This window comes from Corvus hawaiiensis, chromosome 6 (assembly GCF_020740725.1).
Source record: "Corvus hawaiiensis isolate bCorHaw1 chromosome 6, bCorHaw1.pri.cur, whole genome shotgun sequence".
Classification (NCBI taxonomy): domain Eukaryota; kingdom Metazoa; phylum Chordata; class Aves; order Passeriformes; family Corvidae; genus Corvus; species Corvus hawaiiensis.
The window spans coordinates 44,139,789-44,156,689 of record NC_063218.1 but is presented as its reverse complement, the minus strand read 5'-3'; positions in this window follow the sequence as shown (position 1 = coordinate 44,156,689).

Here is a 16,901-nt window from a genome sequence, read left to right as displayed (position 1 = left end):
AGATTCGTATCTTTAAAAGAATATATGAAAATGATTTAGAATTATTTTCAGGAACACATGAAAACTGCAGGGAAATCTTTTTGTATAGCAGTAGGAATAAAGTACTACAGTCTCTATTATTTGCTTCCAGCAGGAAAGCATAGGGCTAAGGGAATAGGTCAAGAAATGGATGGGCTTCATGAAGTTTTGGATCAAAATCTTTCAGACTTCCTGAAGGTTACATTGCAAGCCTGTGGACTGTGCTGTAACCTTAAACACTGCCATACATTTTGACAAATATTTTAGATGCACCAGAGAATTTTAATGTCTTTTACAATTACTGTACAGCAAAATTAATGTTATCTGAACAGTTTTTTTCCGTTTATAGGTGAATCCTTAAGTATTTTATTTTCAACAATATCACCTTCTTACAACACAGCAGACCCAAAGAAGATTTTAAAATTAGCTCCTATTCTATAAAATTAGTATTTTTCTTATGCATTCCAGCATAATCATACATGGGTCACTAAAATGAATAAACTATGGGATATCAGCTTTCAGCATTAAGAATGCTGGTGTGTCAAAGCAGTCTTTAAAAAGAGAGAAAGGTAGTATCTACCTGTTTAGACATTGAATGTCTTCCAGGAATTTTGTTTGGCAAAAATACAGGTGTTACTTTTGCTGATTTCTCCTCAGCTTTCCAACGCCCTCAAATCATGCCAATTGTTTCAGCAGGGGAAACATAGGGACCATTCTTCAACTCACCCTTCCAAAATCAAAGAAAAAAACATTTCTGAATACATTATGTGGAAAAAAATTATCTCACAAATTGCTGAGAATACCACCAGTACTGAATATTCTTTATAAGGCTAAAATATGAAAAACAATTTCTTTCTGTTGCCATTTTGATTTTTAGCTCTGCACCTTTCAGTGGTCTTTGAATACATTGTATTTAGAATTACAGGCCTTAAAAGACTTCATTTTAATGCCCTTTCTTCATAGGAGAGATGAAAAATAAATGCTATCTGGAGCAAATCTGCCCCACAAAAAGAGGTTATATTCTTAATTAAACGCATTGGATAAATGTTAAGTGTGAGATGTAAGGGATACTCGTCTGGCTGCTTTCACAAGAACCCTAATGCAGCATCTAACCCCATTTTATAGGATGGTCTGCCTCCAGTTTCACTAAGGCACTGTTCAAAGTACTGCTCATAGCTCCTGCCACGGTTCTGTTTCCGGCAGAGTGAATCCTCAGCTTTGGAGAGTGACATGAGTTCCAAAGCTGCCAGCGCTCCCCAACCATGGGATCGACACAGGCTCAGGCCAGCTGCAGACCTTGGAGCATGTTCATGGCCCTCCAGACTGTCACATCCAGTCCACAAGCACCCCATAGAAATCACGTTATAGAAAGCTGCTCTTAGCCAGAGCCACAGATGCAAAACAGAGATGGAGACAGGTATCACTTCTGGGCTACATTCACCTCTGCACTGTTACAAAACAAAAGTGAAGGTCACTCTTTCCATTATATTCTTTCAGGCATGAAGGCATTGGTATGTGCATATTTTGAGATGATGTCTGAGGGAACTGCACAGGCTGGAAGGAGAGAAAATGATTATAAAACAGAGAAAATGTTGCTACAATTTTAAATTTCCCCATTTTCAGAATAATTACTAAAAATAGTTCTGAGAAGCTGATTTAAAGAAATGTGTTCACATAATTTGTTTAGGATAGAAATTATATTGTGTGGTACTTTACATATGCAGTACAATCATATGCAGAATTGCAGTTTTAAGATACAATGTTATTCAAAGATGGATTTTAAGAGTAAAAGGAAAATTTTCACACCTTGCTGACATTGTTCTGCAGTTTCAGTGACAAACATTTCTCTGAAATGTTCCATATAAATCTTTGTTCCAACAAGGGAATCTCTACTGTTGAAAAATGAACATTTTAAATTTTAGTATACAATATAATAGTATATAGAGCATAGAACATAACATCACACTGCAATACTGTTGCAATTTTACTCACTGGATATTGTCATTAAATTAGTGATGTAATTATGTTAAGCATAAAAATTCTGGGAAGCTATGTTCTGTGACAGAGACAGCGATTTCCTGTTCTGCAGTTAAAAAGGAAAATTCAGTAATGCCAGAAACAAGTTTCACAGAAAAATTGACTTGTCCAGTTCTCAGTATAAAATGATTAAATAAACATGAAAGAAGAATAAATCCTTTTATAAAACACTCATGAAAGACTTCATATCCTGAAGTTGCTCAATTTATGTAGGGGGTGACTTTCGTTTTAACATCTGCCAGTCTTCATTGTCATACTGCAGAAACACATCTTTATGTATAAGCAGAGAAAAAGACTGACAAGGTCTTTGCCAATATGGAAATCTCTCCTTTGATCTTTTTGCCCACAAAGGGTGATGAAAAAAAACAACACTAATTCTTCTTTTGTACTTTATGGTTGATGAAACATTACCAGTTGTCAGAGGATTTTTAAGTATTCATGAATACCAGTGCTCTACAACATGGATAATACAAGTGCACTTGATTATTTATAACCCAAGACATCAAACTGGAGGCTCTGAGCCAGACAAGTGTTTAGTTTACATTCTGGCTCTTTATTCTGTTTTGCTTTTTGCTTATTTGTTTCTCCAGAAGAGATTGCCTTCTGTTCCTGAAATGAATTCATCGCTGAGAAGCATTTGTAAATCAAAGACCAGTCTCGTTTCCTTGCTGTCTTTCGCTCTGAGTGTTGTTTTAAGCTGGCTGTGCTCTGCTCACATGCATTTGAAGTTCCTCTTCAGCAGTACCAAGTGAAGGGATGTCATTTTCTACATTAAATAGTGGCTCCGTGCTTGTGAAACTTGGCAACTGGAAAAACAATTGTTTTAATTAAAACTTATTTTTCAAATTTTTGGGAATTAATAATAGTCAAAAATATTTATAAAACCCTTAACATTGTTTTCATGGAGTTTAACATAATTCAAATGTCATTCACAGACTCTATAATGATATTATGGAAGGCACTTATTAGATCACAAAATGCAGACCATGTTGGTCAACAGCTATGTCCATGATTTATCTGCCCACATTGTGGTGATACTGTCCTAATATTTCTCCCTGTGCCTTTTGGGAGTGCCTCTCACCTTTAGGACTTCTATAGTCTATTTATATTTGTCTCTTTGCATGACATCTTAAAACTGAAGTTCATAGCTCCAATCTTTAGTCATCCTTTCAATAGCTTGGTTTTGCTTGCTGGCTGCATCTCCATTATTAACCACCAAAATTAATTTCTAATGCAGTCACTTTAGCAATGCCAGAATCTTTCTTTGTATTTCTTTGGGTTTATATCTTGAGCTTTTTGAAATTATTTTCCCATTGTGGTTGAGAAGGATCTGGATATCATCTCACCTTATTTTCACAGATTCAACAGTACCCTTCTTCTCTTCTACTCTTTTTGAAAATCTCGTCTCAACATGGAATTTCTTAATAAATCCTGATGTTATTCAATTGTGTCTTGCAGCTTTTTGGTAGACCCTGCTGAAGCTTTTTCCATAATTAGAGTATTTAAAAGTTCTCTTCCTCTGTCCTCTGTGTACTCTCCAGTACTTAAATCAGTATGAATTTTCACTGCAACATTTTTTCTAACATCAAAAGCCTTTAGATGAGTAAATGGAAGCATCCAATTTGTATCTATAGATCTATTTCAGGAAGCACATATTATTAACATATCTTTGGGAAATATTATTGCTATATCAAATTTGTTCAACATTAGCTAATGGGTGTAAAATTATTTAAACGGGGCAGAGGGAAGTGAGAATTAAAAACCAAGAATGAAACTGATGCACAACAAGATATAAGCCTGGACCAAGATCATGTATTTTTAACTTTAAAAACCAATAGATTTTTTCTTGTTATCTATAACGTTCATTAAAATCTATCCATATTTTTTGCATGGTTTTAACATTTCATTTGTATTTGCTAATGTGCCATGTTCCATTATATTTTGCTTCACACGTAGACTGTTTTCTTTCAGACCTCTTTATAAATTATTTTGATCTTGCAGTGCCCAAAGACAATCTGTTCTACAATCATTCTAGAAAACAACTGCTTAATTAGTTGGCTGTATCTCCTCATCCTCTTTCCTCTCCTGGCTTTCTCTCTGTTGTGGTTTAACCCCAACCAGCAACTAAGTACCACACAGCTGCTTACTCCCTCACCGTCAGGACTGGGGAGCTAATTGGAAGAGTTAAAGTAAAAAAAATTCAAAAAAATTGAGATAAAGACAGTTTAATAGGGAAAACAAGAGCTGTGCATGCAAGCAAAGCAAAACAAAGAAATCATTCTCTGCTTCTCCTGAGCAGGTGTTCAGCCATCTCTAGGAAAGTAGAACTCTGTCATGCGTAACATTTACTTGGGAGAATAAATGCCATCTCTCCAAAAGTTCCCCCCAGTTTGTTCTTCTTCCCCCTGCTTTACGTGCTCAGCATGATGCCATACAGTCTGGAATATCTGTCTGGTCAGTTGAGATTGGCTGTCCCAGATGTGCTCCTTCTCATCTTCTTGTGCACCCCCAGCCTTCTCACTGGAGGGGTGATACAAGATGCAGAAAAGCCCCTGATGCTGTGCAAACACCACTTAGCAATAACAGAAACGTATCAACACTATTCCAGTACAAATCCAGACATAGTCCTATACTAGCCACTGTGAAGAAAATTAACTCTACCTCAGCCAATACCTCATGAAGCTCACACAAAGTGTAATTTTGATTGTGCTTTGATAGAGCTTCATTTTCTACACAGTATTGTGAGTTATGTTGGGATCTTCTACTTGCTATGTGGCCCTTTTAAACCCCGGAAAGATTACCACACAGGCTGAAGCTGAAAAAGCTAAAGGCAGTGGAGGTGAAAAGCCAAAGGGAAGCAGCTGTTAAGCTGGAAGATGATAGTAAGGAGATAGGTAGTGTAGTTACCACAACAGGGTAACTATACTACCCTGAGCCAACAGAGAAAAAGAAATAATGCAATAATATGTGAGCCCCGAAGAGCTAATTAGGGGAAGGAGCAAAAGATTCAGCTCAGAGAAAGCAATCCTGCATAGAGACTCCTTGCAGCATCGTAGGAACATGGAGTACATGACTGTTTGGTGAGTACTGCTTTCAATTATATATGTAGCTGAGCCTTTTAAATTTAAGCTTCAGAGATAACTTATAGATGAGCATTAAAAAGCTGTGTAAATCTCTGTGTGTGTGCTATGTGTTAATCTTTGCAGGGCAGTTCTCTCAGCATCAGTGTGTGAGCTGAAAAACTGCCTGGATTAGATATTGATATGAACAATAGTCCAATAACATCCATAGCCATGGGAAAAAGTGACTGTGCAGAAAGGATTAGAGTGGCAGCAGCTGGTGGTGTAGCCAAGGGCTGCAGTAAAGCTTATGGAGTAGAGCTGCATTGCTTGCATATTGATGGTTTAACTTGCATATCCATCCCTGTATCCTGGGGCTGCAGGAATCAAAATTCCTTACAGTGATGCGTAGGACAAAGAGATTTATTGACCATATCTTCAGCATCTGAATAAACATTATTCTCTCAAAATCTTAGATTCCTCCCTGGCATGCACAATGCCTAGTGTGACAGAGGAACACATTTCCACGTTTTCTAGCTCTTTCTCCTGAGTCTTTTTCTCTTGTCAGGACTCATAAGAATGTTCTCAAGCCACTGGATCTTCACAGCCCTAGTCCCCCTGACTCCATACTGCTTTGAACACAGTATTGTAAGTGGGGGTACTCCTGCTCTTCCTTCTTCACTCCCTTTCTCCCTCCCTCCTTCTCCAGGGTTAGAGACACCTGCAATTGTTTCCCCACACAGAGGAGTGACTTGTCTCCAACAAAGATCTCAGCTAAATTCTACTGGTCTGAGATCTGCATGGGGAAACTCTATCTAACTGGATGTGCTTTAAATTTAATAGAGGACTAGAAGCCTACTGCAAATGGCATTGGAGAGGTACTTCAGTGACCTGGGCCACCGAATAAAGAGGGAAGAAAAGAAGCTTGTCTCATAAGGCTTTTACCTTTCTTTTTAACTGGGTGTGCTAAGCTTTCCAAGTGGGTTAGTCAATCCTAATAAAAGGTGAAAAATCCTGGGAAGTGTGCATAGCATCAGAGGAAATGGAGTCTAGTGTATTTACTCCAACACAATTCATCCACTTAATAAAGCCACATATTTCTGTACAAGCAAAAAGACATTCAGAGCAGAGATGTGTTTAGGTTTATTACACTGGAAATATTCAGTGCTAGCAGATTACATTTACAGATACAAGTTTTTATGTCCTGCTTTAAGGGACAATTTAAAATATTATTTTCAATATTTCTCTTCTTATCAGAGACAATAATAAACTTTAAAGAGCTTGAAAGTATTCATCCTAGACATGGTGTCTGATTTAACTTTGGAAAAACATATCTGTTCAGCAGGGATGGAAATAGTAATTTTATTAAACCTATATTTTGGTGGTGTTTACAATTCAACCCATACTGTTTATAAATATGATATTAAATGGTCAAGCAACTACATGCAGAAATTACATAATACTGCTGCCCTGTAATTTTAGTGTCCTGCCATTGCTCTCATTGATACAAATATGAAAAAGTGTTCTACATTCAAAATAAAAATGCATTAATACAGTTTATTCTGTTTCACTTGCACATTATGATGTGACATCTTTAAAACGTTCACAGAATTTTGAAAGATATTAAATGTAGCTATGTACCTTGAAAGATACTAAGCCAATTTTTGTCTCAGCATAAGTCGATTCAACTCCAAATAATAAAACATTGCAGACAAAAAGGGCTAAAATTATTTTAAACAGGCAGAATTATTCTCTCCCCTGAGAGAATATTTCTACAGGAAATCATGCTGTAACTTGGTCAGCACAGTGGGAAACAAGAAGATATTTTCTGTAAATGTGCTAGACAATGAAATGCAATCAAAACCCCTCAAAATACAACAAATACAAGGAAGAAAATTAAAGAGAGAAAGAGACAACTGAAAGCTATGAGAAATCCTTAGAGACAGAAATGCTCCCTGAATCCCTTGTCTTTGCCTTGTGGGTTTCTGGCTCTGCCAAGGAATGAAGCATGGCTTTGAATGCTGGTCAGCTTGTGTTTCTGTGGTTGACGTAGCCCAGTTTAGCTTCTTCAGTAACAGAAGCTGGGGATGTAAAACCACACACCTTAGCTTTCCAAACAAGCAAACTCTGCTTCAGTACTGGAGAGGATAAAGAGGTTTTTTTAATAATTCATGGTGTCATTTATAAGATGGGCTACTGATGAGAAAGTACAATAACATGTGTGTGAAAAACAACCACAAAGAGCCTTGAAAGAAGACATGAAAAATGTTTTGGAAGGGAAAAGAAGAACAAGCTGTCCCTCAGTAATACTACTGATGTGTCTGTGCCACAGCCTGACTCTTTACTTTGAACAAGAATTGAGCAAAAGAAAACTGTCTGCACTGAAAAACACATGTTTCTAGCCAAAAATTTCTGGTTTTCATAGTAACTGGGAGGCCCAGATAAACTTTGTCACCTCTTCTAGTCTTCATCCCCATATAGGAATACAGGCAAAAGTTGCAAACTGTCTTACACAGACAAGACTGCAAATTATCTCACAGGTGAAAAGGTCATTCCATTTCCTTATCAACAGGCACATGGTCAAAAGGTATAAAATGCAAAGGAGAAAAGACATAAATTTTAAAGCAGAGTTTTAAGGGATTTAATCTTTGTTCAGAGTAAATATAGGTAGCATTTTCTAAGTGCCTGCTTTACTGTTGCTGAACAGATCATGCCAGAGAATATGGAGGACTTAGAATCAAAGCTGTATGAGCACAGAAAACAGCGTGAGGGGACACAAGAAGGGGCAATGCTGTCTCAAAGCCACCGAGTCACTGGGAAGCCTTTCATGCGACCGTCTGCAGTTGCTGAAGCCATGGCAGATGGGACACCCTGCAGAGCCATATGTTACCTGTAGCAGAATACCTTTCACAGCTGGATCTTTCTGGCTTGTACAGATAATCACATGCTGTGGCAGGGCCATGTGCTCTGATGACACTGCTGGAAATGTGGTGGCTGCAGGGGGGAAGACCAAGTGGGTCTTTGGCTGTGAAAAATTAAGAAATATATTTTCATGTGAGCAGCAATGAAAAAGTATTGGGATTCCTTTAACTAGGGATGCAGTGTGCAAAGCAGTGCTCTAAATTACAATGGGCATTGCTCTATGAAGCCAACTGACATGTAATTTTGAAACACGAATGCTGAAATTATTCCAGTGGCACTGAAAGCATTAGGGAAATGAAGCACAAAGTGACAACAGAGATTTACACCATTCTACTCATACAGTTTAGTTGCAGTGCAGCTAAGTAACACAATCTCTTAAAGAAGTGTCACAAACAGAGAAACCATTTCTAGAATATGTATGTGTAAACAATGTGCAACAGGGTACTGCACAGGAAAAGAGGACTGTCTTGGGGTGACCTTATGATGTGTATCCCATATCGCTGCCTATGCCCAGAAATTAATTATTGGCCTTTCTATGCCTCTGAACTGAGCCTGAGAGGGGGAAGAAAAAACTGAGCAAAACTTTCTCAAAGCAGTTTGAAACTTGTTCAAGGTCACATAAAGATAGCAGGTTTTTTTTTCCAGCTGGGGCAGGGGGGAGCGAGGAAGCACCCGGCTGGCAGCTTTTCCAGTCAGCTTTTGGCCAGTTTTTTTCCAGTTCCTTGTTCTCTGGAGAGAGGCTGAGAGCTGAACTTTTCCTTCTCTGGAATTTCGGATTTTCTCCCTTTTCTACTGGACTGCCTGATTGCTGTAACATCAGAGCACATCGGGAGGACTTTCCACCGGGCACAGAGGGCCTGGCCCCGGCCCAAGCCCCAGCTCCGAGGAGACCAAAGGGAGGACTCGAACACTTTCCCAGGTTTTTCCTCTACAGCGAAAGATTTTACCATTTAACATTATTTTCCTTTCCCGTGTGCTTGTTAAATAAATAGTTTTATCTTCTTCACTTTCCTTCGAGGAAAATTTATTTTTTTTCCCGAACCTGGTGGGGGGAGGGGTGGTTGTGCCTTCTCTCAGAGTATATATATATTTCTAAATTTGGCCAAACCGGAACAAGGACCATTGTGACATTTAGTTTTGTAGGATCATTCAAAATCACTAGAAACTTTACCTCTTACTTCTTTACACAGTGAATTTAAGTAGAACACACATAAAAGTTGTCTGCTGAGTTATTGAGCCTAGACTTTTTTTTTAAAATTCCTGATATCTAGCAGTAGTAAAGAGATTTAACAAGTTAGGAAATTATTATGGCTGCAAGAAAACATTTACTTTGTAAAAACATTCTTCAGGGGACCACAGACATTCAATTCTTGGCAAAACCCCTAAGAATTAAATGGCAGATTTATCACCAGATTTGGGATAAATAGATATAACATTAAATGCATATCTTCCAATATGAAATTGGAGAATTCTGTATTTATTACTTACAATAATTCCTTGATCAACTGGTACTCTGTTTACAAGTCAAAAGATGATTTTTCTCATTGTGAATCCGCAAATTCACTGTGGGTCTAAAAATAATTCTGTGCTGCATTCCATAACATAAAAAAGGCTGCTACCTGCACATATTTCCTATGTGAAGAAAGAGCATTCAAAAATGTGTTCAATCTTAAATGGGTACCTATTTGAAGTTTTGTGACACACCAAACCTTGTAACTACCACTGATTGGTCAAGAAATTCTCCCCTGTGTACTAATCTTCTCACATGACTTTCTTCGTCTGATTGATGAAACAGTGTTTACGGATGGAAGGTCACATCAGCTGTTGTGACTTTAAAAATAAATGAATTCACGCTTGTTTCTCTGCTCAAAATTAAAGAATACAACCCAAATGAAAAATATTATATATAAGAAAAAACCAAAACATTCATGCAAAAATGATGGGAAAAAGAACCTGTAGCTATTGTATGGAAGTAAAATAATATTCCTGTAAGTCTATGATATATGCTTAGTAAGAATGAGGAAGTTTTATGTGAAACTAAATTTGAGCTTAAAAGGAAGTTTTATCCTGGTAGGGGTTTTTTTTGTTTGTATTTTTAAATTTTGTTTGTATTTTGCTTGTTTGTTTGGGTTATTTGTGAGTAATGAAATTTTAATAAACTCTTGAGCAGTCGTTTAGACAAAATAATATAGCTGTTTACAAAAATGAGAGATGTGGAAGCAATAAAAATACATTTAATAAATAATCCTGGTTCACAGTTGTAAACTTATTTCAGATGGATGCAAATAAAATTTTTACTTGTTAAATATATGCCATGTAGTTAAAAAACCTTGCTGTATATCTTCTTTTACATGGTAGAAAAATTTTATTAGCATCTGCAGCACATATTTGGCTGCAAATATGAAGACTTACAGAAGATCTGACCTTTTAACTTCTCCATGATTATAAATTTCCTTTTGGAACCACTTATTTGCAAAAGGAACAATCTGACTACCTGATGCATGCCTGAAACGTTGTTCATCTCTAGAGAAGTCATTAGATTGCTATTCCTACACTGACTTTCAGGTCAAAGAAGGGTTACTGATCATGATAGCATGAGTGAGATCAATGAAACAGTGAAATATTTTAGGTGGCTAACACTGTCCATGAAAATTCCTGCTATCTAAGCTACCATGACACATCATTACAAGCAAAATACTTGAGTTTCTAGCCAGCAAATGTATGTACTGCACACATAATCTGTCTTTAATGTCACCTTGCATTCCTTGATGGAAAAATCCCTTTTCTCCAAAGGTACCATGAAGCAAGCATTTGGATTACTTTTAACAAGAAGATCAATAATAAGGTATCAATGTTTCATGGTATTTCACTGATTTGTATATCTTTAGAGGCATTAGGAGTCTTATAAGAAGGCACTGAAGAATGTAAAGCATCTTGTGCAACAGCGTTTCAGCTTAGTGAGTTTTGTAGTTGGTAAGATGTTGTAGCAGTATTTTCAACACACTGAGCACTAAGAACACATCTATTTTGACTGTATTTTTCTAGTCAGTGAATAGCTCGGGGGTGGGCTTGGTGGTGAAAGCATTCCCAGCTCTTCATTACACAGATCTCCAAATAAGTGCATTGACTGACTGCTGTGTTCAATGCAAACCATGTTGTAGTAGCTACTATCTACCTAAACTGTTGGACTAGAAGAAGGTAAAAATAGAGAAGGGAATCAAAGGCAAAAAAAAAAAAGGAAGTGACAAGAAAATAAATGAGTTCTGAATCGTGAGCCTGATTTATCATTCATCAGTCTCATGGTGATGAATGAAATTAAATGGGAGTTAGTCTCAGTAAAAGATTTCCAAAACTGAGGATTAAAGGTTTGAAATTTTCTTCTTGGATCAAAGGATGTGCTGGAGGATGACAGGCTGGTTTTGCCACTGAGTAAACAAATTTATTTTCGGTTTTTAAACTAATCTTAAAAAATTTCATTCCATGTGAACAGCTCTGCAAAAGGATTATAGGCAGAATGAGGTAGCAAAATCCTACCAGTATCCAAAATGTCTTCATTTTTCATTTGGGAAGAAGATTAACTTTTTTTAAGAGCAAGCATTCAATCCTGTATACTTGAGCTGAGGCTGATAGCCAATTACAGCCTGTTGTGCTGATGATTTTTGTAAATGAGATGCCTTACATTTACATACATGCATAACATTAAAAGCATAAATCTTTACTTTAGCATCCCAATAAACCAGCAGAGGATTTTCAGAGGAACTCAATTCCCAGAAATTAATGGACGCTATACCTTCATTTCTGAGAAAAAGGCCACTTTCATATGCAAACCCTGAAGAGGTGTGCACGTAAACTAAGGCATCACTTTTTGAAAAATACAAGTCCTACTGTTAGATTTTACATCCCCCCTCCCCTGCCCCATCTCTGTCAAGGATTTAGTGCCCAAAATAACAATACATATACGAGGCAGCCTGAAGTTGAGCCAGATATTCAATTAACTAGATGAGGCCAAATAGCTGAAGATGTTTCCAGGGAAGCAGTTTAGCTTAGGTTTCTCAGTTGTTTTTATTGTATATATGTTCAAGAAGTATATATTCAAAGTACAAATGATGGATAGCATTTTACAGACTCCACGTTTTTTTAAACTTTGGATTCTTGAAGACACCTAAGATTTGAGTAAATGATATATATAAAATGGATAACTTATTTTAAATGTTAGTACCTTAAATCACCTTCTAAGCATCCAGAACACAATTTTGTTTTTCAGTCTGAGAAAGCAAGAAAAAAACCAGAACCTAAACTTGAAGTAATTTGCACAAGGAAAAAAAAAAAGGGAAAAATTTACATTGTTAATGTCACAAAAATAGTAACATATTCATTTTCTCATCTGTTTTGCCACTGATCCAGTTCCTGTATTTCTAACAGAGAAGCATTGATTCATCTTTATTTGGAATCTGATAAATCACTGGACAGGAATATCTTTCAGATTATTTTAACTTTCTGGTCAGAAAATACCATATCAAAAGAAGTCATTTAGCACAGATGTTATAGAACCCAATGCTTGAAGACAGGTTTGGGATTATAATTGCTCCAGAAAATGTTCCTTTGATGCAATTTTTGTTGCATATAAAGAAAAACAATTTGTTTAAAAACCTTTATGGTTCAGAGACAAAAAACCTAAACCTTCTGGTTTCAACAGGATTGTCTAAGTGGAATATTTGAAAACGTTCAGATGGGGGACACGGAAAGCAAACACATATATATACTTTGAAATACACAGCTTTTGAATCCTAAGTTACCCCAACAGAATCTAAATATCTTCAGTCTTTTGAGCATATGTGACTTACAAATATCAGCATATATGGATGTAGGTCTTAGCCCTGAACATTCAGAACAATGTAATACTAAAATTACAGTGTATATTTAACATGAGAAAGCAGTATTACATCTTGTGTGTGTTGTACTAAATGCAACATAGTACACATCAGAACTAAACTGCAACATTTTCCGCTGCTTCAGCAAATACCTATTTCTATCTACAGCTTTGTCAAAGGGCAATAAAACAAAAAGCTTATTCATTTCACTGTGGGGATGTAAATTCTATTCACTTAAATAAAAATGTAAGACACTGCTTCTGGTTTTGTATGAACAGTTTATCATCATCAGTTAGAAGAAGCAAATCTTCTCACTTGGTAAAACTGCCTTCCAGATGAAATATATGATGTTTACTTAGTGATAAACAATGCCCAGAGGAGAGGGGGTGTAATTTCTGAGATGAGTTATGAGAATTTAAAAAAATAAAACGTACTATCAGCACGTACATATTAGGGGGTGCTTAATAAAATGAGTACTCTCAGTCTGTGGGAACACAAATGTTTCCAGGAAAGTGTAACAAGCAGGTTTCTTAGGAAATGACATTTCAATTAAAAAGGACAAAATATTTTATGTTGAGCACCAGAAAACTTGAATCTCCATGCAAAGCCCAGGAAGATTTTAATTCACTCCAATTTCAAGATGTTAAACCCAAGTGCTTGGTACCAGACTAGAATGATAGAGTGGATAGATGGAAATGCTGGGATGAGGGTACATGCATGGGTGTGAATGTGCTGTGTGAGTCAGTTTGGTGACAGGGGACTTGCTATGGTGTTAGACTGAAAGGGTTAGACCAAGTAGCAAGGTTGAAATTTTTAAAATGATGTTAAATGAATTTTTAAAGTATATTTAAAGCAAGAGAGCTGAGGAATCTTCACTTGAACCTAGGGGAGTCAATATATTCTGTGGCTCATAAGTTTCAAAGCATGGATGCCATATACAATTCACAAATGGGAGACCTCATCACAGTTTGAGGTCATGCCAGTGTGATGGCCCCACTGCAGCATTTTCCAGGTGCAGTAAGGACAGCAAAACCCACTGAAGTAGGGACTCCATATAATCTGAAATGTTTCTTTGTCCAAGAATCATCAATTCATCTCCCACATGAGAAGAATCCAGGCCTTCCCTGTTTTCTGACGTGTGTGTATCTGCTAATATTATGGAGAATGCCTACGGCTGTGTCAGGGCACAGGCACTGGTTCTGATATCCTGTACTGCACCACATCACTGTGCTGTACTGTATTCTTACTCTATGGTCCAGTGACAATAAAAGCCCTGGAAATAGCACTGTGAAAAAACATTTCAAGACCACAGTAATTCCCACATGGCACCTAGGTAAGTAGGTTCCAGTACATTTCAGTTACCAATATTCATTCACCTAGTTAAAAATCCAATCTTTCTCTTGCAGAAAAAGAGCAGACTCCTTTAACATGAGATTAATTACAAGTATGTCCTTTTCAAAATATAATAAATTACTTCTTCAAATAAAAGAGTTGTTTATTTTTTGTTTTGTTTCTGTCATAGCTGTGGTAGTTACAGATGCACAAGCATTAATAGTGGTTAAGATCCCAGATCATTGCAGTGTTAGCAGTATTAGGGTATTAGGGATATTCAATTATTGACAGACTAAATAAAATAAGGTAATTAAGAAACATGTGTTATGTATGAGATGAATAGCCTTTTATTATTGGCCTTTCTGGGTCAGTGTCTTATAACACAGAACAATGTCTGGGTTATAAGCCAAGAAAACTTCCTGTAAAATATAGAGATGTTCTTCAGCCTGCAGGTCTCACCTTTGCTGTACTCTGCTTCTCTTTTTATTGATTTTTGATTTCAAATTAAAATATTATTAGCATTCAAGTGATTATATTTAAACAGTTTATTCACAGATATTCTTTCATCTGTGTGTCATAGTGTAACTTTTACCTTGATTTTACAGTGCATCACATCTGCGTGTTTATTCGATGCTATGGACAATACTCAAGGTTTTAAGTGGATTTGCATCTTTTACTTCTGTAGGAGTAAGGTAGGAAAGAGAGAGAAAATATGTTCTATGACTTGCTCAATTTAAGCAAAATGGATCACTATACCTTCAAGGACATCTCCAGTGGAGTGCAATCTCCAACTCAGTGTAAAAAAAGCTCTGAAATCTCTCATCTTCTCCTTTTCATTATTCACCCACTGACTAGTCACAAAATAAATTGACAAACTCTTATACAAAAGAGCAGATCCTTCTACAATTACTCTGTATCTCTGTCTGAAATTTCTGTTCCCAAAGAAGCCTGCTATTTTTTGATCTCTTGATTCCCCTGTTTGCAGTGGTTCACATGATATGTAGTCATATACATTCTCAAGAAAGCTTCACAAGAAAATTATTCATTAAAACTTTGCCTTTCCTAGTGTATGTCTAAAGAAAAAAATTGTTTTCTTCTCTTAAAATTCTGATGATGTCCTAGTGTATCACAGACTACCCTGCCTCCTTCTTGGTGCAAGGGACACAGCCCAGCCCAGCCCATTTTTACCAGTCTAAACTTATTTGGCTTTCCTGGAAACAGAAAATTTTCAACATATCTCAGGATTGTCCAGGCATCAACATTCTGCACAAAACTACCCAAACTTCTAAATATTGATTTAAGTGAAATTTGGCCTCTGTCTTTCTAATGTTGGTGCACAGGAAACAGGGTCCAAGTTTAAGAGATGGAATCTATGTTCCCACTCAACTGGCTCTCATGGACGAAAACAATTCCATGCTTTACTGATTAAAGAAATAAACGAGATAAATCATTTAGAGATACTGTAAATGGCCTCTTTACTGTAATTTTAATTTCCTTTTATATTGATGCAATTAAATAATCATAAGCCCAAGGTTTTTATAAATGCACAATTTAAATCTTTTCAAGGAAGTCTTTAAGGACATAGAAATCAGTACCATGTAGGCCAAATCCAGATGCCATAGTAACAAGCACCTGATCTGGAGGGCAGAAAAGCTGGCAGATAGGGAAATAGCAAGAATTTGCCTGGAATTTGAGGGGAGGATCAAAAAGCAGACTATGTATGCCAAGGCTAAAGAGATAGATGTGAGTGCAATTTGGATCAGGCTGGAGTCAAGAATGGAGAATTTATACAACAATAAGAGAGTCTGAGGCAAGAAAGGAGCAGGGTGGAGCCAGGCTGGATGAGCTGACCTGCAACTGAGGAGGAAAAATAAAGATCTGGGTTTGAGGTCTAGAAAGAAAATGGTATCAAAGACAAGACTTCAGCCTGAAGCAGTTTAACAGTCAAGTTTTCCCAGGTGCTGCCTAGAAGATCTGTGCTTGGCAGGGATGTATAAATATGCACTTCTGTTTGATGGGTGACTCAGGGCTGAATTAACTGTTTATCATTTCTTATTAAGTATTTGAAATATTCATGTCTTATATTCTGACATAAAATAGGCGGTAAATTCCTAATCTCTGCACCAAACAGCTTCCTTTCTTCATAGTTTTTCATTAAGGAGCTATGCCATTAGAAAGGATACAGACAAGTGTCTTTTGCTGTTTTTTTCTCCATTATACATTATGGGCAGAAAAAATATTCTTACTAAAACATGGCTCGCTTTTAAAAGCTTACTTGCTCTTAGTATCACATTGATGCTAATGTTTTACAAGTTTAACATGTGAAATAGCTTTGCCATAAACCAGTACCTCCATTTTGTCTTTTATTTTACTTAAACATTTTCTTCAAGGCCCCTGTGCATAAATAATGGTAGTATATTGTGGATCAAAATTTTTGTCAATATTCTCACATGCCTGGAATAAATTATGGAACATCATTCTAGATGGGGAAAGAGGCTTGATAAAAACTTCTCTCCACATTACAGCATGTGTAGTGTAGTGTATGAAGCATATTTGTAGCTGATGGTGAATTCCTTTTGCCTGGAGCAGAGCACAAGAGGCAAACTGGAAAGACGAGATGCACAGGTTCTGGTGGTTCAGCCTTTGACCTGTATGCATGTTA